The 26,808-nt window shown below is 43.4% G+C and overlaps 1 long non-coding RNA gene across 2 annotated transcripts in view; it reads right to left on the reverse strand.

Moving 5' to 3' along the window:
* Nucleotides 1–1,787: 1,787 nt before the first annotated feature.
* LOC120370117 overlaps nt 1,788–26,808 on the reverse strand; it is a 35,293-nt gene continuing 10,272 nt past the window's right edge. The window contains exon 3 of one of the 2 annotated variants that reach the window (XR_005583626.1): nt 1,788–1,954. This is a non-coding gene — a long non-coding RNA (uncharacterized LOC120370117). Of the gene's footprint in view, nt 1,955–17,480; nt 17,602–26,808 lie in introns of those variants that run through there. The other variant, XR_005583627.1, reaches the window with a different exon arrangement.

Here is a 26,808-nt window from a genome sequence, read left to right on the forward strand (position 1 = left end):
TCACTTCTTATATGGTGATATTCTGAATCAAAGATATTGCTGTATTCACAGTGATTGATATGTTTCAGTGGTAGCCGTGTTAGTCTGTATCTGCAAAAAAACAACAAAAAACAGGAGTCCTTGTGGCACCTTAGAGACTAACAAATTTATTTGGGCATAAGCTTTCATGGGTTAGAACCCACTTCATCAGATGTATGAAGTAAAAAATACAGGACTAGGTATAAATACATGAAAGGATGGGAGTGCTTTACCAAGTGTTAGGTCAGTCTAATGAGATAAATCAATTAACAGCAGGATACCAAGAGAGGAAAAATAACTTCTGAAGTGGTAAGAGGCACTACACTTACAAGCTGCAGCTGCAGCAGCAGCTGAGCAGCGCCGCTGTAGTCAGCGCCAGTAGCTCTTTGAGCAAAGCTCTCTCAGCGCTCCTGTCACTCCTGTGGGGAATAAACAGGAGAGCTGGGGCAGCGCCCAGCAGCTGGCTTTGACCACACTGGGCGCTTAGAAGTGTTTTGGTTGCAGCGCTGGAGAGGGTGTGTTTTCACACCCTGCTGCAGCGCTGCAAATTTGTAAGTGTAGCCAAGCCCAGAGTGGCCCATTACAGACAGTTGACAAGAAGGTGTGAGTAACAGTAGGGAGAAATTAGTATTGGGGAAATTAAGTTTAGGTTTTGTAATGACCCAGCCACTCCCAGTCTTTATTCAGGCCTAATCTGACGGTATCAGAGACTGGGAATGGTTGGGTCATTACACTAATTGAATCTATTTCCTTATGTTAAGTTCTCCTCACACCTTCTATGGGTCATCTTAATTATCACTTCAAAAGTTTTTTTTCTCCTGCTGATGATAGATCATCTCAGTTGATTAGACTCTTCCTGTTGGTATGCATACTTCCACCTTTTCATGTTCTCTGTATGTATAAATATCTCCTGTCTGTGTGTTCCATTCTGTGCATCCGAAGAAGTGAGCTGTAGCTCACGAAAGCTCATGCCGAAATAAATTTGTTAGTCTCTAAGGTGCCACAAGTACTCCTGTTCTTTTTGCAGATACAGACTAACACGGCTGCTACTCTGAAAAGTATCTAGTTTGCAAATTAATTCCAGTTCTGCAGCTTCACATTGGAGTCTGTTTTCCAAGTTATTTTGTTGAAGAATTGTCACTTTGAGGTCTGTTATTGAGTGACCAGAGAGGTTGAAGTGTTCTCCTACTGGTTATTGAATGTTATGATTCCTGATGTCAGATTTGTGTCCATTTATTCTTTTGCATAGAGACTGTCCGGTTTGGCCAATATATAACTCTGTGTTACATCAAAGTGAATGAACACCTGACTGGATTCTCTCTGACTTACAGGTTTGTCACCTGTTCTGCATTTAACAGGAGAGTCCAACTTTTCACAGGTCCTATTAAACTGGGTTTTCAGGACATTCCTATGGGGGTCTTGAATCATCCTGACACCAACAGAAGGTGGATCATTTGACATGATGAAGTTGCATCAGTATGGGAAAATGCAAACGTTGCAACACTGTGACACAGTTATTTTGTATGTAATTACTTAAAGGAGGATGTGTTGCTGTAAGGTGTGCGTAACCCATGGTCAGTTATGTTCCCACAGTCACCCAATGATCTTGCAATCTTTCTGTCCTCTTCCTGCAGACTTTGGGAGGTTATAACTTATGATGGAAACAAAGTTGAATTGTAACATGTATGTCAGCACTGAAGAGTTGCTACTGGATGACCTTTTCAGTTTGAGCAAATACACTAATTTCCTTTGCGTTACTTACTGTTTTCTTTCAAAGCTTAGCATAATAGGAAATCTTCTGCAATTGTTCACTTTAATCAGCATCTCGGTTGTGCTGGCTTCTATTCCATTAAATGAACCGTACAGTATATCTTGATGATATCTGAGTATGCCCCAAGTGGGAATTGCATTTTCTCAGCTGTCAAGCATATATGCCCTAGAAATGTGAATGTTTCGGTTCAGCAGTTGTAGACTAGAGAATACCACAAACAGAATATGCTAAACTCTGTACACTTGTCAAAAGACAATAAGGAAGCAGCACTCTCTTTTTGGACTTCAAGAACAGAATAGGCACCCAATCAGTTTTAGAGTAACACTTACCAATGCTGATAATTTGACCTGGCTGATTAATGAAAAAGCCGGGTTTGCTCCATGGTTGTAATATTATTTGTTGTCATGTTATTGTTAGTATTTGGATGACCACTCAGTATTTTTAAAAAATGCTCATGAATCCTGGGAGTTACACAAATGTTAGCACAAGTAATTATTTTTCCACTAATTCATTCTGATATACATATTAATTGCAATTTAAGAACATAAGAACATAAGAACGGCTGTACCGGGTCAGACCAAAGGTCCATCTAGCCCAGTATCTGTCTACCAACAGTGGCCAATGCCAGATGCCCCAGAGGGAGTGAATCTAACAGGCAACGATCAAGTGATCTCTCTCCTGCCATCCATCTCCATCCTCTGACAAACAGAGGCTAGAGACACCATTCCTTACCCATCCTGGCTAATAGCCATTAATGGACTTAACCTCCATGAATTTATCCAGTTCTCTTTTAAACGCTGTTATAGTCCTAGCCCTCACAACCTCCTCAGGAAAGGAGTTCCACAAGTTGACTGTGCGCTGCGTGAAGAAGAACTTCCTTGTATTTGTTTTAAACCTGCTGCCTATTAATTTCATTTGGTGACTCCTAGTTCTTGTATTATGCGAATAAGTAAATAACTTTTCCTTATCCACTTTCTCGACATCACTCATGATTTTATATACCTCTATCATCTCCCCCCCTTAGTCTCCTCTTTTCCAAGCTGAAGAGTCCTAGCCTCTTTAACCTTTCCTCATATGGGACCCTCTCCAAACCCCTAATCATTTTAGTTGCCCTTTTCAGAACCTTTTCTAGTGCCAGTATATCTTTTTTGAGGTGAGGAGACCACATCTGTACGCAGTATTCAAGATGTGGGCGTACCATGGATTTATATAAGAGCAATAATATATTCTCAGTCTTATTCTCTATCCTCTTTTTAATGAATCCTAACATCCTGTTTTCTTTTTTGACTGCCTCTGTACACTGCGTGGACATCTTCAGAGAACTATCCACGATGACTCCAAGATCTTTTTACTGACTCATTGTAGCTAAATTTGCTATTTGTCTTTCATCCTCAATTTTCTGACTTTAAAATTTCAGTCATTCAGCCAGGGAGCAGAAGCTATACCACCATTACTACATAATTCAAATAACAAACAGTGTAAGTGAGCAGTGTGCAAACATCCCATAGGCTAAAAATTGTTTTTCCAAATTATTAGGTAAATATTTAGCGATAACAGATACATTCACAGAATGTCGAATTGGTTCATAAAATAGAAAAAAGGGCTAAAACTTGCAAAAAATAGTTTGTCAACTGTACTTGTAAGAGTCTGTGCTTTATAAAACATAAACAAAGAACTGAACTGCTTCTCAACCTTTGGGAAAGGTTTATGTTGCACCATGTCTTATCTGCTACTTCCTGTTTCGGCACAGTAATGTTGATTTCACATCATTGGCACATGCAAGGTACAAAAGGTTCAGGGGTCGCAATTCACTGGTGACACACGTAAACGACAATGTAGTTTGCTCCTGCTGTTCTGGTTTATTAGAGAGACAAGCTGATTGTGATGCTTCCCACCTGTGAGGCACCTCACTACCATCCGTGTTTAGTGTGAGGAAACCTTGTCTGTGCCTGCCATGGTTCAACTCCCCAACTCCACTGGCCATGGGCAATTCAGGCACTCCCCTCTAGACATACACAGGTCCCGCTGTCTCTCTATTGGTTAGCAATAGGCATGATGCAACCCCTGAGCCCTCCAAACATCTCCCTGAAGTGTCCAGCCTCTACTCCATTGGACACTCACAGTATTCACAGATTTGCTGCTCCCAAAAGAGCAGCTCAGCCCAGCTTACCAGTTACACCTCAGATCACCGCTCTGCTAAACACACAACACCTAGATATGTAAATTACTCCCAATTATGTTGTCTGAGTTTTATAGTCAATCAGTTGTGAATTACACTGTAGAGCAACACCAGCAAATTCCTAGTCCCCGACTTTCTCCCAGAAATGTGCATCTTGTACTGCCCAGCTCTCTCTGGACAATACAAGCTCATATAAAGTCCGTCATTTTATTAATAGAAAATGATATGCACAAATCCTGTTATCCCAAATGGAGTTTCTCAAATACTACAGTCTAAACACTGATTTAGATAAAACAACAAAACAAGTTTATTAACTATAAAAGATAGATTTTAAGTGATTACAAGTAATGAGGCATAAAAGTCAGAATTGGTTACAAGAAAATAAAAGTAAAACTCGACTAATACCTAACTTAACAAGCTAAGTGAATTCAAAGAAAAAGTCTCTCTCACCACATGTTACAGCAATCTTGCTGGCTAAATTCCTTTCAGTCAGGATCCCTCCCCTAGTCCAGAGTTATTTCCTTTGTTCTTCAGGCATTGTGGATGCCATGGGTAGAGAGAAAGGGAGGAAGAAATAATTTGGGGTGCCTCCTCTCTCTTCTGATAGTCCTTTCTCTTCTTCAAGAATCATCTCCAGCTGAAGTTCAGGAGACAGAAAGTTTGCGTGAACAGGAACTTCAGCTTCTTTCTTTGTGAAGATGTAGATTTTCGCCCACATCTGGCAGTCCTTACTCAGTTTGTATTCCGCCCTTATTAAGGCAAAACTTCCAATGAAGACAATGGAGGTTGCTTGACTATAATTTTAAATCAAACAGAGTAAGAATCCCAGGAGTTGGTCCTGTGTATCTATATTTGAGTTTAATTAATTTATTTCTGATAATGATGATTGAGTACATTTTGCACTCTAACTATAGGCTAAATAGCAGGACAGACTTCCCATCAACAGAATGTATTTGACTATGGAGCAGTCTCTCAAGGGAAGTGATGGAAACTCCATTTCCTGGGACTTTTTAAAAATAGACTGGACAAAGGACTAGAAATTGCACTGAAAGGAACAATCCTATATTGTCCCCAGGGAGCCAGATAAATAATCTCTAACTTCCATAATTCCATAGTGCTTTCCATGTGAGAGGCTCAGACATTAATAAATAGGGCCCTACCAAATTCATGGCCATGAAAAACACGTCATGGACCATGAAATCCGGTCTCCTCCTATGAAATATGGTCTTTTGTGTGCTTTTGCCCTATACTATACAGATTTCATTGGGGGAGACCAGCGTTTCTCAAATTGGGGGTCCTGACCAAAAAAGCAGTTGAAAGGGGGGGTCATTAGGTCACGGTTTTGCCACCCTTGCTTCTGTGCTTCCTTCCTCTGTTTACTGGTGCCCAGATAAGAAGGCAGCACCTTGTCAGCAGCAGCACAGAAGTAAGGGTGGCAATACCATACCATGCCATCCTTACTTCTGCGCTGCTGCCTTCAGAGGTGGATGGTTGGAGAAAGGCGGTTACTGACCAAGGGCACAGATCTGCAGGGAGGAGCGCAGAAATAAGGATGGCAATACCATACCATGCCACCTTACTTCTTTGCTGCTGCTGGTGGCAGCTCTGCCTTCTCAGCTGGGGTGCCTGGCCAGCAGCCGCCACTCTCCGGATGCCCAGCTCTGAAGGCAGCACTGCCTTGCCAGCAGCAGTGCAGAAGTAAGGGTAGCAGTACAGCAATCCCCCCTACAATAATCTTGCAACACCCCCTAATAATCTTGCCCACTCCTTTTTGTGTCAGGACACCAACAATTACAACACGGTGAAATTTCAGATTTAAATATCTGAAATCATGACATTTATTATTTTTAAAATTATTTTTAAAATCCTATGATTGTGAAACTGAGCAAAATGAACCGTGATTTTTTCAGGTACAAAAAATGTTCTATTGGCAGCCCTGAAGGCAAATGGCTTCTACTTATCAACAGACTAGGGATATCATGCTGTCCCCCGTGGACACACTTCAACCCTGACATGGGAGGAGGAGGAGGAGATAGCTTTGTCACATTGTTTTATTATTGCCCATAAAAGTTGGCACTGCACACATTTGTTTAGCTGTTCATAAGTGCTGGGACTCTGCCCACTTGTTTGTTATTAATGGGTTATTTATGAATGCTGAGCAAAGGAAAATTATAATTGTTTAGAAACAGCATCCCAGAAACCACCTGTCCCTACAACCCATCACTGTTACTGAGAGAAGTGGCTTTTTGGTAATTGCTGAACTGCTTTGTTGAGGGGGGGAGGGGGTGGAAACTGGCTGAACCAGTGCAATTGCAATGCTTGTGGCTTCTTGTTCACACCAGGAAGAAACCATTGTAGATGTCAGTCACCATGTTACACTTTTTCAGCTAGTATAGGAGGGGCTGGGCAGTCCTAGAGGGGAAGGCTGGGTTAGTGGTTAATCTGGGACTTGAGCAACCCAGGTTTAATTCTCTGTTTTCCCACAGACTTCCTGTATGACCATGGGCAAGCCACGTAGAGTACGTCTATGCTGCAAAAGAAACCGCACAGCAACAAGTCTCAGAGCCTGCGTCAATTGACTCGGGTTCATGCTATGGGGCTAAAAATAGCAGTGTAGACATTCCTGCTCAGGCTACAGCCTGGGCTCTGAAACCTGAGGAGGAAGGAGGGTCTGAACCTAGACTCCAGCTAAGTGAGAATATCTACACAGCTAATTTTAGCCCTGTAGTGTGAGCCCTGTGAGCCCCAGTCAGTTCACCCAGGCTCTGAGTCTCACTGCTGCAGGGTTTTGGGGGGTTTGCAGTGTAGATGTACCCTTAGCTTCTCTGTGCCCCTGTTCCCCATCTGTAAAATGGTGACAGGGCCCATTATTGGAGTACCAGCATTGAGGAATATAGCTTGTTCCAAAAAGATAGGTATGGGGAAAAAGAAGAGGTGTTGTGCTGTATGTCCAGAATGTAAACACTTGCTCCAAAGTCCAAGAGGAAGTGAGCAACGGACCTACTGAGTGAGGATAACAAGGGGAAAGAACAGCAGCAATGTTCTGGTGAGACTCTGTTGTAGACCACCAAATCAGGAAGAGGAAGTGGATGAGTCATTCTACAAGCAGGGAACAAGATTAGCTAACACACATGAGCTAGTATGAATGGGGGATTTTAACTTCCCTGATATCTGTTGGAAGACTATTGCAGCAAAATATAATACACCCTGAAAATTCTTAGCATGTGTAGGGGACCGCTTTCTGATTCAGAAAGTTGAGGAAACAGTTAGGAGGTCATCCATTTTGGACCTGGTTTTAATCAACAGAGATGAATTAGTTGTGAAGGTGGTCAGGAACTTGGGAGGAAGTGATTATGATCTGATAGAATTCAAGATCCTATTGAAAGGAGGACATGAAAACGGGGGGAGACCAGATTTCATGGTCTGTGACATGTTTTTCATAGCCGTGAATTTGGTAGGGCCCTATTTATATCTAGCTCCCCATAGTTCAAAGGAGTGTTCCAGCCACAGGATTGCCAGCACCCCTTCAGTGCTCCCTTTCTTCTGTAAATGCCCCCTACACCAGAAGCCAGGATGGGGGGAACAAGGAGCTGCAGCCACACAGGGATTCTCTGTACTATCTAGGTATTTATACAGCCCTCAGCACCATAGTTTCTGAGCACCTCACAACCATTAGTAGTTTATCCTCACATATCCCTGTGACTACGGGCAAGTCTACACTACAGCGCTACATTGGCGCAGCTGCACCGCTGTAGCGCATCTGGTGAAGACGCGCTAGCCAATGGGAGAGTGCTCTCCCGTTGGCATAATTACTCCACCTCCGCGAGAGGTGAAGGTATGTCCATGGGAGAGTGTCTCCTGCTAACATAGCGCTGATGTGGACAGCACTTAAGTTGATGTAACTTGCGTCGCTCAGGGGAGTGACTATTTCACACCCCTGAGTAACGTAAGTTACATCAACTGAAGCAGTAATGTAGACCAGCCCATAGTGTGTACTATCCCCATTTTAAAGACAGGCAATTGAGGCACATGTAGATTAAGTGACTTGAAGATGCAGGAATTGAAGGCAGGTCTCCTGCATCCCTGTCCAGTGCCCCCACTAAATAAACTAGATCATCTTTCCTCCCTACACAAGGGAAATCCCGAGAGGGCTAAATCCAGTAGGTTTCCAACTTACTTTGTAGAACCAGAGAAGAGCAAAACATCTGATATGGATCTAAAAATCAGGTGACTAAGAATGGCTCATAAAAATAGACTCTATTCAGAGCGCAATGAGCAAAGGTCATTCTCTTGTTTGTGCATTATTTACACAAGTGACTGTGCCACACAGAGTCATAAACACACCGGTGAGTTATCTGAACCACTCAATATTGCGTGAGTTGGCTACATTGGATCAGTCACAATCAGTTCTCAGGAGAACAAGCAATTAGAAAGGATTCAAGGCAGGTAGTTCTGAAAGAGTGTATGCTCAATTTCAGATCACACATCAGGATAAATACCGGCTTCTTTGCTTTTCAGGGTAAAGAAATTCTTGTGAGTGTTATCTGAGTGTGCTGATGTGTATTTAACTGCAAACTTTACTCAGCTTCACACTCCTATCTTACATGTCCCAGTGTCCCTGGGTCCTTAGGGAATGTCCTGTCTTAATCATCCTGTAGCCACACTTGTCCAGTCCTTTTCACAGATTTACTGGAAATGAACTCAGTTTCCTCTCTAACAATAGACAAGTTTTGGTAGAAATGGCATATTTGAATTGAATTTTAAATATCTGGCATCAGCCAGTGCACTGAGGCCCCATGTCTTTAATATCTTCATTTTCACAACATCCCTGTGAGGGAGCAATGCTGTTATAAAATCATAGACTCATAGGGCTAGAAGGGACCACGTGGGTCATCTAGTCTAACCCTCTGCCAAGATGCAGGATTTGTTGTGTTTACACCATCCCAGACAGATGGCTATCCAGCCTCCTTTGGAAAACCTCCAGTGAAGAAGCTTCCACAACCTCCTGAGGCAGTCTGTTCCATTGTCCTACTGTTCTTACAGTTTGAAATTTTTCCTGAGATTTAATCTAAATCTGCTATGCTGTAGTTTAAACCCATTTCCTCTTGTCCTGCCCTCTGTGGCAAAGGATAACAACTTTTCTCCATCTTTTTTTATGGCAGTCTTTTAAGTATCTGAAGACCGCTATCATATCGTCCCTTAATCTCCTCTTTTCCAAACTAAACATACCCAGTTCCTTCAGCCTTTGCTCATATTGCTTGTATTTCATCCCTTTGATCATCTTTATCGCTTGCCTCTGGATCCTTTCCAGTTTTTCTGCATCCTTTCTATACATTGGTGACCAAAACTGGACTCAGTACTCCAGCTGAGGCCTAACCAGTGCCAACTAGAGCGGTACTATCACCTCCCATGACTTGCATGCTATACCTCTGTTAATACAACCTAAAATTGCATTTGCTTTTTTCTCAAGAGCATTGCATTGCTGACTCATGTTGAGGTTGTGATCCACCACAACTCCCAGATCCTTCTCAGCAAGGCTGCTACCAAGCCAGTTTTCTCCCACTCTGTATTTGTGCATTTGGTTTTTCTTCCCTAAGTGTAGCACCTTATATTTGCCTTTCTTGAATTTCATTTTGTTGGCTCTAGTCTAGTTCTCCAATTTATCAGATCCCTCTGAATTTTAGCTCTATCCTCCAAAGCGTTGGCAACGCCCATAGCTTTGTGTCATCTGCAAACTTGATCAGTATGCTCTCTATACCTATATCCGCGTCATTAATACAGATGCTAAACAACACCAGACCCAGATCAGATCCCTGTGGAACCCCACTCCCAATCCCCCAGCTCTGAAGGTAGCACCCCATCAGCAGCAGCACAGAAGTAAGGGTGGCAATACTATATCATGCCCCCTTACTTCTGCACTGCTACCTTCAAAGGTGGGTGGGTGGAGAATGGCGGCTGCTGACCAATGGCCCAGCTCTGCAGGCAGCAGCACAGAAGGGTGGCAATACTACACCATGCCATCCTTCTGCACTGCTGCTGGTGGCAGCTCTGCCTTCAGAGCTAGGTGCCTGGCCAGTAGCTGCCACAGTCTGGCCGCCCAGCTCTGAAGGCAGCACTGCCTCGCCAGCCGTAGTGCAGACGTAAGGGTAGCAATACAGCAACCTCACTACAATAACCTTGCAACCTTTCCACTCCTTTTTGTGTCAGGACACCAACAATTACAACACGGTGAAATTTCAGATTTAAATATCTGAAATCATGAAATTTATGATTTTTAAAATCCTATGACCATGAAATTGACCAAAATAGACCAAAAATTTGGTAGGGCCCTAGATATAAGACAGAGCGGCCTTCAAAGCCCCATTTGATATGTATGTCCTGGTAACGTAACCCCCAAGGTAAAAGTCATACACCATTTTTAATCTGAGGATTTCTCTGAAAGAACTTTACAACTGAAGCTAAGTATAATTAACCCTGTTTTACAGTTGGAGAAACTGAGGCACGTGGAATCTGAGGGACTTGTCTCAGGTCACACAGCGAGTAAGAGGCTGGAATAGAAACCGGCAAACTTCATTTCTTCTCCCCTGCAAGAATCCCTAGACTCACTGTCTCCCATAATAATGCTTATCACAGAGTCTTAATTAATTTATATGTAAAATGCTTAGAGTCCCTTTAAACGAATACCTCCAATTGTTATACAGTAGTAAGGTGAATGATGAGTAACAACTACAGAAATTTGCTATTTTGGGAAACAACAGAGTATTTCATTCCAGCTGTTTTAGGTCACAAACATTTTTGAGAGGATTTAATGTTTCTGTTGAAAGACTGAAAAGAATGCAAATAAGCAAACATACAGTGTGTTCTGGGACACTAACTTTGCAGGAGAGAGTCCCCCCAGGAGGGTGACTAACAGCTGGATGCAGGACACAATTTACATGTTCTCTGACTCTGGTGCAATCACTGGGATACTTGAATTACTCACACCACAGCAGGTCATCCATTCCTTAATCTGACAGTACTGCTGAAAATCACATATCTCTTGACTGGAATAGGGTAGAGGAGTTAGTGTTGTTTCAAGGAAATCGTTTAGAGTTATTTCAAGAAAAAAAATAGCTCAGTATATCAGAAGATTTGGAATCTATCATCGAATAGGGTTGTTTTTTTAGTTCTGTTTACATATTCTGTGACATTTTCTTAGTAACTGTTGGTTTCAGTTAGTGCTGCTACTTCTCCTCATTCCCTACAGTGAATTTGATGCTGCTGAAAAGTGCCTGTCATAGGGTGGCCCTGACTGGAGCATCCTCCTGTGGCAGGCCACAGTACAACAGGCATGCCTGCCTCAGTTTCCCTCCGTCAGAGTCCCCAAAAATGGCCTAAACAGTTTCTGAGTACAGATGGCCCTTGTGGGGTTAGTTTATTGCAAAAGAAAGCCCCACGCACATAAACCATAAGAAAACAAGTTCCATCACCAAGAACACAACAATAGTCCAGACAGTACACCAAGTGGTACCGTGGAATCCCTCATCACTCCTCAACTTTCCAGCACAGCCATGGCATCCCTCACTGTGCCCTGGCTCTCCAGCTCAGACCCGGCATCCCCCACCAGGTCCCAGTTCTCCAGCTCAGACCTGACATCCCTCACACCCCCCTCCAGCCTTCATTCCTTCTGGCCTTGGCTCATTGGCTCAGGAAGAACATCCAGCTAGCCTCTCCACTGGTCTCCTACCCTTACACTCTTTTCAGGCTCCCAGCACTGGCTTTGGCTTCTGAAAGTCAGCAGGTTAGTCCCTCTGCTGACTTCCTGATCATTCCTTTCTCTTTCCAGGGAGGGCCTGTAGCGAGCTTTCTGCTCTCTGCAGCTTTTCGTAGAGACCTCCTCTCCAGTCTCCTGACACTGCAGCCCTAACTCAGCAGGTCACTGTCTCTTACTGGGTCTCTCCCCCTCAGATTCTCCCTCATCCTTCATAGCCCGAGGTGCTGTTCCAGTCCCACACTCTTAATTGGCCAATGAGAGCGCCTGTTCTGGCATGGGGATGTTGGACCTCCTTCATTTACTGGGGCCAGCCATCCTGTGACAGTGCCATTTTGTCAGCTCTCGACAATTGAATCCTCTATTATCCATAGAGCAAGTACGTCATGGGAAGTATTAAGGCAAGTGTCCCATACTCTGCCCCACCGACGTGCCTCTAGCTTGCTACAGAAGGACAATTTGTCAGGGTAAATGGGAAGTTCACTCTCTTCTCTGTTGTCCATTAAACCCTTATTTTTTCCACTAAGACCAGGGAGCCAATGAGTGTTCTTTGTGTTGTGAACACCTGTCCCACTAGGAAATAGACTGAAACCCATCAATTCATTCTTCATAGGCCACCAAACACCTACCAAAAGGTAAGAACATTTGGTCAGTACCTGAACTATGGTCTCTCTGTAACAGGGTGCTGGCCGGGAGGTCCTGAGCCAGGCCCCTGTTAGCCCAGCTCCAATTAAGAAGTATTAATTGGGGCTGGCTGAGTATGCCACGCCTAATTGCTAGAAGAGAAGCACCCGTGGGCCTTATTAGGCAGGGGACTATATAAGGCTGGCAGGCAGGTAGGCAGGAAGGAAGTGAAGGCGGGAGGGGAGAGAATGGGAAAGGAAAGGGCAGGGCAGGTCAGGGCTGGGCTGTGTGTCCCTGCTGGCTGGAGACGCTAGCTGTCCCCCAGTGACTGGTTTGGAGAACACTGTAAATAGAAGGTGGTGGGAGCTGACACTGAAAATAAAAAGGCACTGGTGATTGCACTCAGAAGAGGTCTCTGGCCGATTTGTTCCAAGGGCACGTGAATGCCTCGTTACACCCTCCGTCCAGTCCCACATCCCAGCCTGTCTTGCTGACAACTCCTCTGGGATGCGTCCAAATTAAATTTAATGAGGCCAAAAGTGAATGTCATTACTTTCCTCTGAAACCTGCCTTTCTCTATCACGGTTGGCAGGATCGCATCTTCCAAGACATTTAGGTTCCTTAACTGGTGGTTATCTTGGACTGCTGACTACTAGACCAATTCATGCAGGCCATTCCCAGACCTCACCACTTGGTCGTCTATAACATATCCAAGATCTGGCTTTTTTTTTTTTTTTCTCTCCAGCTGACCAACATTCTCATCCAGGCCTCAGCATCTGCCAACTCGATTACTGTAATCTCCTCCACTCTGGGCTTTCTGACACCCATCTTGCCCTTGTTAGGGGCCATCCAAACTGCTGCTGCTAAATTCATCTTCCCTGCATTCAACCCACCTCTTTCAGTCTTTCTGCAGGCTCCCTCTCCACCACCACATGAAATGCAAATGTCTTCTTGTCACTTTCAGAGCTCTTCACAACTCTGCCCCTCCCTAGTTATCCATACTTGTATCTTATCCTGGAACCTCTGCTCTGTCTAATCCACTAAGGGTGTCAGCGTTGATAGATCATTTGTCCACTTCTCCCACAGTGTTTTCTTTCACAAGAACTTTTATGCATTGAATGCCCCCTCAAATTAGCCTGTAAAACTCTTACCCAGTCCTCCTTCAAATCCCTCTCAAAACCCACTTCTTTCATGGTGCCTCTTAGAAATTCTCAACTGATAATGGTTAGGAAGATGGCCAGCAGGGACTGTATATGGGCTGCAAATCCTTGTGACCAGAATTTCACCTTTCAGCTCTCTCTGCCTCGTTTTCCTGTCTGTAACAGTTTACCTATCTCCAGGAGTGCTGAGAGGATCCAATAGTTGCTGTTTCTAAAGCACTTTGAAAATATTGTAGACTCTGGAAGTGCAAGGTATTTCCCCCACCCTGGTTGAAGTAGCATTCTTGACTTTGGATTATTTGTGTAAATGCTGTGAAATCATTGACTGCCTTATACATGATCCCTGCAAGCTCTGCACTCACTTCACAGCACTGAGCTAATTCTAACAAAGTCCTTGAAGCAAGAAGCAAGGGAGAAACTCATCTCATAACTGAAAATAAATAGATAAGTGAAAATGAAAACCAGGTAGCCCTAAACTGGTTAATGAGGTTTCTCACTGTGACTATGAACACTGGAAGCACTTGTACAGAAGAGGTAACAAAGCTGTTAGGAGAGATTTGTAATGACTCTACCCAGGGGCAATCAGATGTGCTGCAAATCTGCACGTACCAGCTGTCATAGTGCTGGACTCGCTTACTTCAGGCTTTTCTGAGTAGGAAATGTAATGATCAAAATCTAAACTAAGTATCACATGGAGTTTCCTGGTGCTGGGGGGCATTCTCCACCTGTTACTCATAGATTCAAGCCCCTTCATTTTAAGGTATAGGCTAGGTAGTGGCTGACTGTGCATGGGTGCACAAGGGGTAGGGCACAGGGCACAAGGATTTTTCTCCCGTTTGTGCCTCAGGGCAGGAGCTAGGCACACCTAGTGCCTTGCTTGCACTATAGAGCACCTCTCTCACTCCATGCTGCTCCCATTCTGTTAGCCAGTGGGGCTCAGTCAGCTGATGGGAAGCACACACTGAGCCTTTATAAAGAGCATAGTGCTCCTGGAGGCATTATCCCCAAATACAGTGCCTCTCGGAGCTCCCACTGGGGCAATGATTCTCTGCACCATCCCATGCTACAGGCATTGAGCTTTCCTTGCCCTAAGCATGGAAAAGAGAAAATTGATTGACTGATTTGGACTGAAGCCTGAAAGCTCCAGGCCGCAATGAAGAAATGAAAATATTTTTCTTCAAATTTACATTTTTTTCCTCCCAGTACTCTGGACACAGCTGGAGCTTTCTGGCTGACTGTCAGTGATGTCGTCCCCAAGTGCATAGGCACCAGTAATGCCAAATCTCTTTTCATAACATAAGAACATAAGAACGGGCGTACCGGGTCAGACCAAAGGTCCATCTAGCCCAGTATCCTGTCTACCGACAGTGACCAATGCCAGGTGCCCCAGAGGGAGTGGATCTAACAGGCAATGATCAAGTGATCTCTCTCCTGCCATCCATCTCCATCCTCTGACAAACAGAGGCTAGGGACACCATTCCTTACCCATCCTGGCTAATAACATTAATGGACTTAACCACCATGAATTTATCCAGTTCTCTTTTAAATGCTGTTATAGTCCTAGCCTTCACAACCTCCTCAAGTAAGGAGTTCCACAAGTTGACTGTGCACTGCGTGAAGAAGAACTTCCTTTTATTTATTTTAAACCTGCTGCCTATTAATTTCATTTGGTGACCCCTAGTTCTTGTATTATGGGACTAAGTAAATAACTTTTCCTTATCCACTTTTTCCTTGATTCAGAGCCTGAATTCCATATCATAGAAGCAATAAGACCCTCCCAAGCTACTATAACTCTAAATGGGTGACCATGTGTCTTGTGACCAGGGCTGGTAGAAGACAGATTTCTGCCCCTCCTTTGAGATATATGGGTAAGGATCTATACATATAAATTGTATGATCTGTCTCTCAATCCCGCTTCCTCTAGGCCAGAATCAGATCCTTAGCTGGTAACAATTGGTGTAACGCCACTGAATTAAACCTTCTGTATGGTACTCCTATTCACTTCAGTGGAGTTAGACATATTTACACCAGCTCAGGATCTGGCCTGATCTATCTATCTATCTATCTATCTATCTATCTATCTATCTATCTATCTATCTATCTATCTATCTATCATGTCACTGAGATTTATGACCAAAAGAAACCATTTTGGGTTAGGTATTAAATATGAATCATGCTCCATTGCTAAGTAAAAAGGCATCATGAAACCCTCAGTGGGAAAAGTTCTGAGCAATAGCAATGGTGCGGGGACTAGAATCCAACCAATGTTCTAGTGACTGTCCACAAAAACATTTCTAACTTACAAAGGTGGCGTAAGCATGATTTAAAAAAAAACCTAGAAAACTAAATCTAGTTTTAAAAAAGCAAACTGAAATATTTTTAGCCTTGCTGGTCTCCTGATCTTACACTAATGGGAACCACATGCATTGGGATTGGCTGACATTCTTGGTAAATGACATCGCTGCAGCATTCCAGATGTTCTGAGGGGTTCTTTGGGAATGAAATGTTTGTCTCTTTGTTTGTCACCCTTATTTTCTGCCTTTCCTGGCCATCTGTAACTTACCTTCAAAGGCACCTGAGGGAATTAGACACCCAAAACCTATTGAAATGTATTGGGAACTGGGCACCTAGCTCCAGCTGGCTCCACTGAAAATCCCAGCTTATAAAACAGAGGTTCTGACTTTTAATAATGAGAGTTATTTAGTATGGCAAAGGAATGGAGCCTAGTGGTTGTGTTGTGTGGTATTGCTGTGAAACAGCTGCCTTGTTACACCCCAAAGGTGGCTGCTCTTCAGGAGTGGATGAAAAAATCCCCTAATTTTAGGGGTTGATTGAGCTGTGCTTAGCCCAGGAATGGAGCCAGGGGCAAAGGGGGTTTTAAGCCTCTTTGTACCTTCCCACACTCTAGGACTGTACTAGGGCTTGCCTGGAGCCTGGTGTAAGTTAGAACAACATCGGGGATGCTCTAACTTATACTCAGCTACAAACTAGTAGCTAAGAACAGCCAAAGTGCATCCATTCCCATCCCCTAGCCATGATCTCATCATAATGCCTACACCAGGAGCTATGAGGAAGCAGTGAAGAGCTATCATAGCTAGCACTACATCGTCCAGGGAAGTCCCTATACTAGGGATATTCTCCAGTGAGCATATCCTCTACTTTTATGGCCTCTTTACCAAGGCAGCAGCATAAAGTTGTCACAGGGCAAAGGAGAACCTGGCCTGTAGTTTATAAAGCACTTTGGGTTGGAAGGTGCCATGTAGAGATAAGCTACAGCATTGTTATTATTATCACAACATACTTCCCATTTCCAGTGAGCTCCTACTAGCTGGCACATGCTGCAAATCTAGTTGAACACAGTGTTTTGGGAAAGTCATCATATTGATCTGAATGATAACTTCCATCACAGAAGTTGGTCCAATAAAAGATATTACCTCACTCACAGGGCCGGCTCCAGGCACGAGCGAAGGAAGCAGGTGCCTGGGGCGGCCAATAAAAAGGGGCGGCACTCTGGCCATTATTGAGGCGGCACGTCCGGGTCTTTGGCGGCATTTTGGCGGCAGCTCAACCGCTCCACGTTAAGTCTTCGGTGGCAGGTCCTTCTCTTCCTCTTCCACCTCAACTGGGTTTTCCTTTTTTTTTTTTTTTCTTCGCTGCTTTATGTGGCAAAAAAGCTGGAGCTGGCCCTGTTCACCCACCTTGTTTCTCTCATATCCTGGGACCAGCACGGCTACAACACTGCATACAACTTCCATCAAGTTAGTTTCATAACCAAGGTTTTCTGAGGTTGGAGGTTTTGTGTGTGTTAATGTTGGTAATGTGACTGAAATATTCTGGTGATTCATTTTTAGTCCAGAGCGCTGAATCAACCATGTAGAACACAGCTTTCTTCTCCCAAACCACTATCTTTTCCATCCTTCCTCGTCATTTCTGCAAGAGGATGATTCATGACTCTTTTATTTACTATTTCAGAATCTGCTTCAGGCTTTTATCAAATTTCACTTCTTCATCCTCTTTTTCATGAAAACAATCAGACCTGAGAGAAGGAAACCAATCACCAGGCACTGAGATATCAGGTTGAGGCTCATGGTATATAAACCTGAATAGAATAGAATAGAATAGAATAGAATAGAATAGAGGGAGAAATCCTGTAAATAATTAAACTAATCATGGGTCCAAGAGTCAAAATTCAGATACCGAGCTGCATTCTCTGTGTTCCAAACCTTCAGGGTGCTCAAGTCTGGGGTTTTTTTCAAGCCCAGCTCCAGTAAAATCATTTCGAAGTCAGAGCTACACAAATTCCAAGGTTTTTGCATACAGTCCCTTTTAACTTGCTTCTGCCTTCCTCATTTGTTTCTTATGGCGGCTGATTTTGTCTGGGTGGTTCTGACTGGTGGAGGCAACCAGTAATGCTAGAGATTCATTTATTAATTTATTTGAATTTATTATAAATCTGCCCATCCTTGGCCCTGGGCATAAATGCACAAGAGTTTGGTGTAAAATCCATATGCAAACCCTCTAGAAAATACCTGAACTCATATTCTCCCACCCATCCACACTACCTGGGAAAAGGTCTAGGACAACAGTTCTCCAACTGTGGTCCACGGACCACCAGTGGTCCGCAAGCTCCATTCAAGTGGTCCGTGGATAGTTCCTTCTAAGGCAGTGGTCCCCAAACTAGGGTTCATGAACCCCCGGGGGTTCGTGAAATGTTACAGGGGGTTCTCGTGGAAAAATTCCCTAATGGCAGACAGAGCTGTCCCTAGGAACCCCGAGCAGCACAGGGCCAGCAGCCAGGAGACCCTGGACTTCCAAGAGCTAAGGAGATCAAAGCAAGCATATCTATCACACTGAGGAGATTTAAACTTCAAGACTCCTTATAAGAAAGGGAGGTGGATATTTTTTGCTGTTTTTAAAATTAAATAGGCAGCTAGTATTGTTTTTTAAATTATTATGACGAACAAGTTTAAGCTTTGTTGTAACGTGCGCTGTTTGCCTGGACTGCTCAAGACCTGAATGCTTGTGTAGGAGGAACTCTTTGAGTTGGCTCCTTAAATACCTTCATGCTGTTTCACATCTGATACTCCTTGATGAAACATAGGAGCCTTGTGTTATAACAGGATTATTCAAAGTGATACAAACTACGAAAGTGAGATCTTGGAAAAGTGTTGCCATTTTCATCATGTAATAAAAATATTGTAATGATAAATAATAATTAATAATGAATTGTGTGTAATAAGCATGTCATAAAAACAAATTTTATATTTCCAAGATCGCTGCTTTTATAATGCATACTCAGGCACAGGAGAAAATCCCTGGAAATATTCATTTGTTGGAAGGGGATCGCAAGACTTGACATTTTAGTGAAAGGGGTTCACAGGTTGTTAAAGTTTGGGAACCACTGCTCTAAGGTGCGCGCCTGGGCAGTCACACATGAGAGAATGAAGGGCCACCCACCTAATTAGTGAAGCTGTGCAGGCATGGCTCCACTAATTAGGTGCCTGGACCCTGGAGAAGACGCACATGTAAGGTGAGGTGGTGGCCTTGTGGGGGAATAGGGGGTGAGGTGAGAAGAGGGGTGGGGGGAATTTGGGATGTGCAGGGCTGCGGCAGCCAGGGAAAGAGGCGACTTTCCCCAGCTCCAGGGCTGCGGCTGCTGGGGAGAGATGGCCCTCCTTCCAAGATTCAGCTCTGTGGCTGCTGTGGAAGGGGAGATACCCCCCTCCTTCCCAGCCCCAGCTCAGGGGCTGCTACAGTGGGCGAGAGAGAGAGAGCCCGCCCCTCCTTTGCAGCCCCAGCTCAGGGGCTGCTGCGGCGGGGGAGAGTGGGCACATCCATGGCATTAAAAAGATAAGACTACTGATATTAAAATATAAGTTGTGCTTTTATTTGTAGAACAAAAAACATTTATTATTATTAAGGTTTTTTTTATATAATGCTTTTATCTAAAGCGCTTTACAGTAGTTAGCTAACGGTACAAACAACAGTTGGAAAGATCATTAAGTGATCCGCCAAGACTCTCAGCAATTTTCAAGTGGTCCATGAAAAAAAAAAAGTTTGAGAACCACTGCTGTAGGATAACTGGCTTTTCATCATGATCTTAAGGTAATCAAATCCAGCGGGGGACTGAGTTCTAGAATCAGAGACTCCCAAAAAAGTATGCCCTCCTATCCACTCCTTCCAGTTCAAACCAAGGAGCTATCAGTCTGAGTGCCTCAGCTGATCACAGCAGGCGCAGTGTGACACAGGGAAAGATATACCTCTCAGGTGAGCCTCTAGATCACTCTTTTGAATCTGCCTTTAAATCAGGAATGACTGAAAGATGTTATCATTTCGGGGGACTTTGGTGGCTCATACGAAATGACAACTAATGTCTGATCCAAAGCTTGCTTAAATCAATGAAAAGATTCCAGCTGAGCATGCTGGCTCTATGGTTTTCCTACTTTCTTTGTTAGCAAGAGTGTTTTTGACGCTACAGGAGTGGTAAAACTTGCTCTGTAGGAAGCATAGTCCTATTAAACTCCTTCTCTTGGGCCTCTATCTAAATAGACCTGCGCAGAGTATGAGGTGAAATCACACTTTGCAGCTGGCTCCAGGATCCACAGAACGTTTGGAATATGAGTCTGGCCAACCCCCCTGAGGAATGTGCCATGTTTGGTAAAATTCATTTCAGCCAGATCTTTCTTATGACTTCATCGCTTATTCATTCCAGTTGGGAAACAAAGTGTTTGCCAAAAGCACAGGAGAAAACTAGCAAGATGAACATTTTGTAAGCTTACCTGAGGCAAAAGGATCTTGTGGGAGGGTAATATCTCAGGTAGATTAGATCAGGTAAATACTGACTTGTATAAAGTCAGGTGGGTAGTGAGGTGGCGTTGACAAGGCACAGGGACAATGACAGGACATCACATGAGCAAAGAATTGTATGAATAAAGCTATACAGGGGTTTGCTACATTATTCCATTAGAGGCAATAGACACAGAACACCACATGTGTGAGTCAGTCCCCATGTATTCAAATGTGCTTTAAGAAACAAAATAGGAGGATAAGGTTTGACTTTTTTCCCCAGCCTAAAGTTTTTCATATTCAAAACAGCCAAGCACTGTTCCCAGCTATGACTAATCCTGTGTTTTCACTAGCTTCTCTCTTACACACAAACATCACCTCACACTATCACATGAGAATCAAGTCATAGTGCAAATATGTTAACACATTTTATAGTGATAATGAAAAAGCTGTTCTGTGTTAACTGATACTGGGTTTTTTTGTTTAACAGACAATCAGAAGGTGCTACTCAAAGATTAGCTATACACATGGGTAAACTCAAAAGATACTACAGAAAAAAGGAGATAAGGTAACTAAATAGATTCAGAGGGGATGCAGACAGTAGTGTAAATTGAACTCCCTTTATGCTTGGACTCCCCTACAGTCAGATTCCCTTAGACCTACTCACACCAACTGACCAACTGTCAGACTGTCTAAGTTGGTGTAACTTACACACTAAGGACTTAACTACACTACCCGGCGGATCAGTGATCAATCCAGCGGGGGTCAATTTATCACATAGATGCGATAAATCAACCACTGAGTGCACTCACCTCGATTCTGGTACTCCACCAGAATGAGGAGCACAAGCGGAGTCGACGGGAGAGCGTCAGCTGTCGACTTACCGCAATCAAGACACCGCGGTAAGTAGATCTAAGTACGCCAACTTCAGCTACGCTATTCACATCGCTGAAGTTGCGTATCTTCGATCGACCCCTCGCAGGAGTGTACAGAAGCCCTAAGTAGGCAGAAGTTGTGAAATTAAATAGATGACCATTTTAGCTTACACCTCCCTACACTTTCCTGCTAGTCGATTTTCCTGCTACCTTCTTCTCTTCCATCCCCTCAGCCACTACGCCTCCTTACACTCCATTAGACATACTGGGACAAGTGTAGGGGTGATGTGCAGTGCTTCCATTATTGGAAAAAAGTAGATGGGCCCTGACTGTCGAGTGGCTTGCTTTAATGTAAACAATATTAAGAAGTAAGGGGACCATAAGACAGAAGTGCAGGAGCCCCTAACAGTACTAAGGAGGCCAAGTCCCCCTATGTCAGGCTTCCCTGTAATTCGAGCATTGGTGATGTGTGAGGCAGAGGGTTTTGCTTAGATGTTGGTAAGTGTATTTAAGCGTAAGGAGCCCTGATTCCTGGGATCAGTGGAGATGCATTGGCATAGGACCTCAGAGGGAGGCAAAAGTGGCTTTACATCACATTGGCAGCTCCCCAATTCTACAGCTGGGCCCTGACTCTTGTAAATGACTCCCAGCTGCCTATGGCTCCCAAGGGCTGTTCTGGCAGCCCTCAGTAGCTAGATCACACAGGAGCTCTGGTCATGTCCTTGCTTTCTTCCTCAGCAATGCTTCCTAAGCTGGGGGAATTTGGGGGTAGCTGGTTAAACTGGCTTTATGGCTCCACTGCATCAGTAGACCAGTGCAAACAGTTGTATCTTATGGAGAACTGGGCCCTGGAATGCAGAGGAAACCTAAATTGGTATAATAGATGCATTGAGGGGACCAGAAAGTGTAAGTTACATCAAATTAGAGTCCTTCCTCCTTTTAGGCTTACTTAGAGTCACATCTGAATCAGGGCCCTGGTTTGTAAATTCTTCATTACAGGTACCATTGAGTCATATTCATAGAATCCTAGAATATCAGGGTTGAAAGGGACCTCAGGAGGTCATCTAGTCCAACCCCCTGCTCAAAGCAGGACCAATCCCCAGACAGATTTTTGCCCCAGATCCCTAAATGGCCCCCTCATGAATTGAGCTTACAACCCTGGGTTTAGCAGGCCCATGCTTAAACCACTGAGCTATCCCTCTGAGATCGTTCACCCTGAAAGCTAGAGTTATTCCTCTTTTATACCACTGTTACTGAAATCAGAATCTGACCCTATACTTTTCACTTGTCTACTAAATTCCATGCACATTTATGGAGCTAAATTTGTAATCAATAATAATAACAAAAGGGAGAAAGTCAGAAGAGCAACCTACAGTTTACATTGCCCCAAGGGACGTCATCACAATCTTTGCTACACAGCTGCTGATTTCAGAGCTTAGGAACTCACATATGATCACTGCACCCACAGGATGCTGGAATCAGCTGACTAACAATAGATTCATGTCTCATATTTCTGCATGAGAGCAACACACCTCTTACCGCTATCTGGTTACAAGGTACGTCACTCATTTTCTATTCAAATCTACCTCCCTTCCACAAAAACTTGCTCTTACTTCACTGCTCATCAGTGTATGTTACTAATAAATGGGTAGCGGGGATGAATTATTTGATACCGTTAGATAGAATGGTCACCTATTTAGGGTACTCACAGGAGGAGGGCTCCCCAGGCAGCAAGCCAGAATGTTTAGCCTGGTTCTTTGAATATTAACCTGGCCCTGAATAAGTAATAAGTAATGTATGTGAAGTATGTTAAAGTTTTATTGTAACTTTGCCTTAATAAAAAGTTTCAAAGAGAGAATGGCCTAGTGTAAATGTATTTTACACAGTGCTTAATTTCCAAAGACAGAGGTGCTGGGGCTCAAGCAATGACAATGGCGTCCCCCACACAGTGTGACCTCACACGTGAACATATGTGCGTAGTCGTGCTGCAGGGAAGGTTACACTCTAGTCTACAAAATGGCATCCTCTGCCCAGAGTAACCTTTCATGCACCATATGTATGAGGTCATGCCTTGCATGCCCCTGACAGAAGAGGTGCAGGGGCTGCGGCCTGACATGAAAAGATGCTGGGGCTGAGCTCCAGCAAGTCCCGGCACAAATTATGCTCTGATATATCTAGTGCCTTTCATTCTGAAAGATCCCAGCTTTACAAATACTGTAGCTTCACAACCACTATCAGATTAATAATGCCTACGTCCAGTACATTTCATGTTTCACTACAGATGATTACAGTTAATTAACTGTAATGCTAATCTGGCGAAAGTCATGAGTACTGCTGCCCTGATCCTGCCAGGTGCTGAGTGCCTGCTGAATGGTGCTATTCTCCAACAGATTTCAACCAGAGGGACAGTGCTTAGCATTTCTGAAAATCAAGGCCAAGGTATCCCAAGCTGGACACCCAAAATCAGTGGCTGCTTTTGAAAATTGGCCCTTAAGTGACTTGCTCAAGGCTACACAGTAATTCAGTGTCAGAGTAAGGAATAGACGCTAGATCTCCTGGCTCCCAGAGCCAGTTCAAGCAAATCTGGGATATGCTGTAAAACCATTCTCTTGGGCCATCCCCATCTGCAATGGACAAGTTTCAGTGTATATGTCCTTTTTTTCCATACCTGCCCCAAACTAGACTTTGATCATTCTTGGGCTAGACAGATGATGTGTCCAGAACTTTTAGTGCAGGGATTTAGTGGAACAGTGAGTGGAGGTTGTCTGCTGAACAAGAGAAGAGGAAGTCTAAGATATGCCCCAGCCAGGGCTGAGATAAAGGAGGAGATGTTGTTATTCCCTAAAGGGGGGGCTTACTTGTCTGTATGCCAGTCATACTCCTTACCATAATCACCGTACTACTGAACCTCTATATCACTGAGCTTCCAGTTAGTAAGAAGCAGTTCACACTGCACACAACCAGACATGAGCATATACAGAAAATACCATATTGGATTTTCAGCTTCCCTTTCATCAGATAAGACCCCCAACCCAGGGCCTCCTGTTGCATTGTCTGGACTGGCTCTGTGAACAATTAAATAGATTCCTCACCCTCACCTCTATAACATTATGAAGTTGATAAAAGTAGAACTTGGCCAGAACTCAACAAGAAGATGCAGTCCTCAACCTGGATTTAAATGTGTAAAGAAATCTAGTTATCTGTAGTATATCTGATTGATAATTCTATATTGATTATATTTTACCTGTTAATTCCTTTCATTCCTTCCCCCCCTACTTGTTAATTTGTCTTGATATATACAAGATCAACATCATTGTTTATAAACTGAAATGCTGGGTTGTGAAACTGAATTTAGAGAAAATGTTACACATGCTAAAGAAATGAATCCAGCACCGTTTCCAGTTTCCCCCACATGTCTGTCTCACTGTAGAATTGATCTTGCATATCTTTACTCAGGAAAAGGACATGTTGAAATCAGTAAAGCACAAAAGGTCACATCCAAACCTGCTATAATTCTGATTTCCGTGGAGTTTCACTCACTTACAACAGGTCTGAATTTGACCCTGAGTCACCACTTCAGAAGTCTTTGTCACCAATTTAGCTCTCTACAGGTTGAAAACTAAGAAGAAGAATACCAAGTGCATGGTAGAAATCTGTATAAGTGGAAGGATCCCGGCTCAGAGGTTATCTGTGATCGTCACAGGATTGCTAAACAAATCAGCATCAGAGTCGGTCAGTGTAAAGTTTTCCATGGTCTTTTAATTATTACACTCCCAGATAAGTGTCAGGTTGGAATGTGAAGCCCCTTCACGCTGAAAAAAGATAATGAAGTCTTCCCTCCCACTGTCCATACGCACAAAGAGACAGAAAACATGTAAAGGCACAACAAATGTGACTATGAATTCATGGTGATGTCACTGAACCATGAGTATCCTACCCCATGAGCATGGTATCATCTTCATGTGGTTTTCATGTCTACAGACTTGTTAGAGGTACTATAAAACAACAGTGAATTCACAGTCCCACGACTCTAACATTAAAATAATGTGGAATAATGCGAGCCACCCAGATGATCAAATTAAAGAGCCACCTTCCTCCTTTGCACCAGTGCACAGTCCTTTTCTGTTGTTGTTGTTGTTGTTTGTTATTATTTTCACAATGACATTTTAGCCTGATTGGAAACAGGGACTTGTTTAGGAGCGAGGGGTTAACTTGGAATGTCCTGACATTTTTAAGCCAGGAAGTCAAACCCTAATTTAAGTGAATTGAGTTAACTCTTTAAATGTGACTTTAACACTCTGTTTTGTGCTTTCATTACCTTAGCTTTTAAAGGATGTTTATTTTTAATAAATAAGAGACAAAGGCAAGGAAATTATTCTTTGGTGCTATCAGAGCTTAATTTTCTTCCTACTGACACAAGTTTTACACTGGTGTCATTCCATTTATATTGATCGTGTGCCTCCTGCTTTGTTGTAGTGTAAGCAAGGTCAGAATCAAAGCTCTCCTCCTTTGATGACAAAACCAACAGGCACAACTGATACTGCCCTCATTTGGGTGGATTCCCCTAGGATACAGGGTGCCATAGTGGCATGGACAGTGTTCTTTTTGCACCACCCTACAGCAGCTAGAGTGTATATGGCCCTATATTTAATATTCTGGTGCTGATTAATAACAATGTTTTGGAAAAGGCTAATTGCTATTGAGGTGCATTCTAACTATTGTACAAAGACCAGAGATATGATTCGTCATATAAGCTCAGGAAAAGTAAAGACTTCCTAGATGGAAAATAAGCCATTTTTATTTTACTTTTACACTCAAATAATTTTAAAGCAGCCAATCCTCAAGTTGTTAAATTTGGTTAAATCAGTGAAAAGAAAACGTGCCCCCAGGCTGATACCTGGCAGGATAATATTGGTACAGCTAAGGTATAGCAGCAGCCATGCTACCTTGGGTTGTGATCTTGTCTGATCTCACAAGGCTGGCCCTAATCAGTCCTTGAATGGGAAACCTCCAAGGAAGAATCCAGAATTCTGGAGGAAACAGTGTTGCGAGATGTCCCTTGTGCCTTTGGGTCAGTGTTGGCCCAGTGCCTTAGCTAAGGGGCACTGTGCTGCTGACAGTGCTGTCCTTCAGATGAAACATTAAACTGAGGTTCTGATCTCTTGGTTCGTGGTTACTAAGGTAAGGGCATGTCTACAGTACAAAATTAAGTTGACCTAACTTACATTGGCATACAGCTGCCACAGTAATTACATTGCTTGTATGTGTCTACACGTTACTCCTTGTGTCGTTGATGTGCATCCTTACCAGGAACACTTATACCAATTGTACTGTCAGTGTGGAGCATTGTGGGATGGCTTCTAAAAGCCAATAACAATTGATGTAAGCAACGCTGTGTCTACACTGACACTGCATCGACCTAACTACATGAACATTGATTTTATGCCTCTCATGAGGTGGAGTTATTAAGTCGGTGTAGTGGGGCAGTTACGTTGGTGGACGTGAAATTTTAGTGTAGACACTTACATAGTTAGGTTGATCTAAACTGCCTTGCGTTGACCTAACTCTGTACCGTAGATCAGGCCTAACAATTTCATTGGTGCTTTTTGCAACCGTTGAGGTATTAAAAGCCCAGTATTCTAGTC

Source organism: Mauremys reevesii, linkage group 8, assembly GCF_016161935.1.
Source record: "Mauremys reevesii isolate NIE-2019 linkage group 8, ASM1616193v1, whole genome shotgun sequence".
NCBI lineage: Eukaryota > Metazoa > Chordata > Testudines > Geoemydidae > Mauremys > Mauremys reevesii.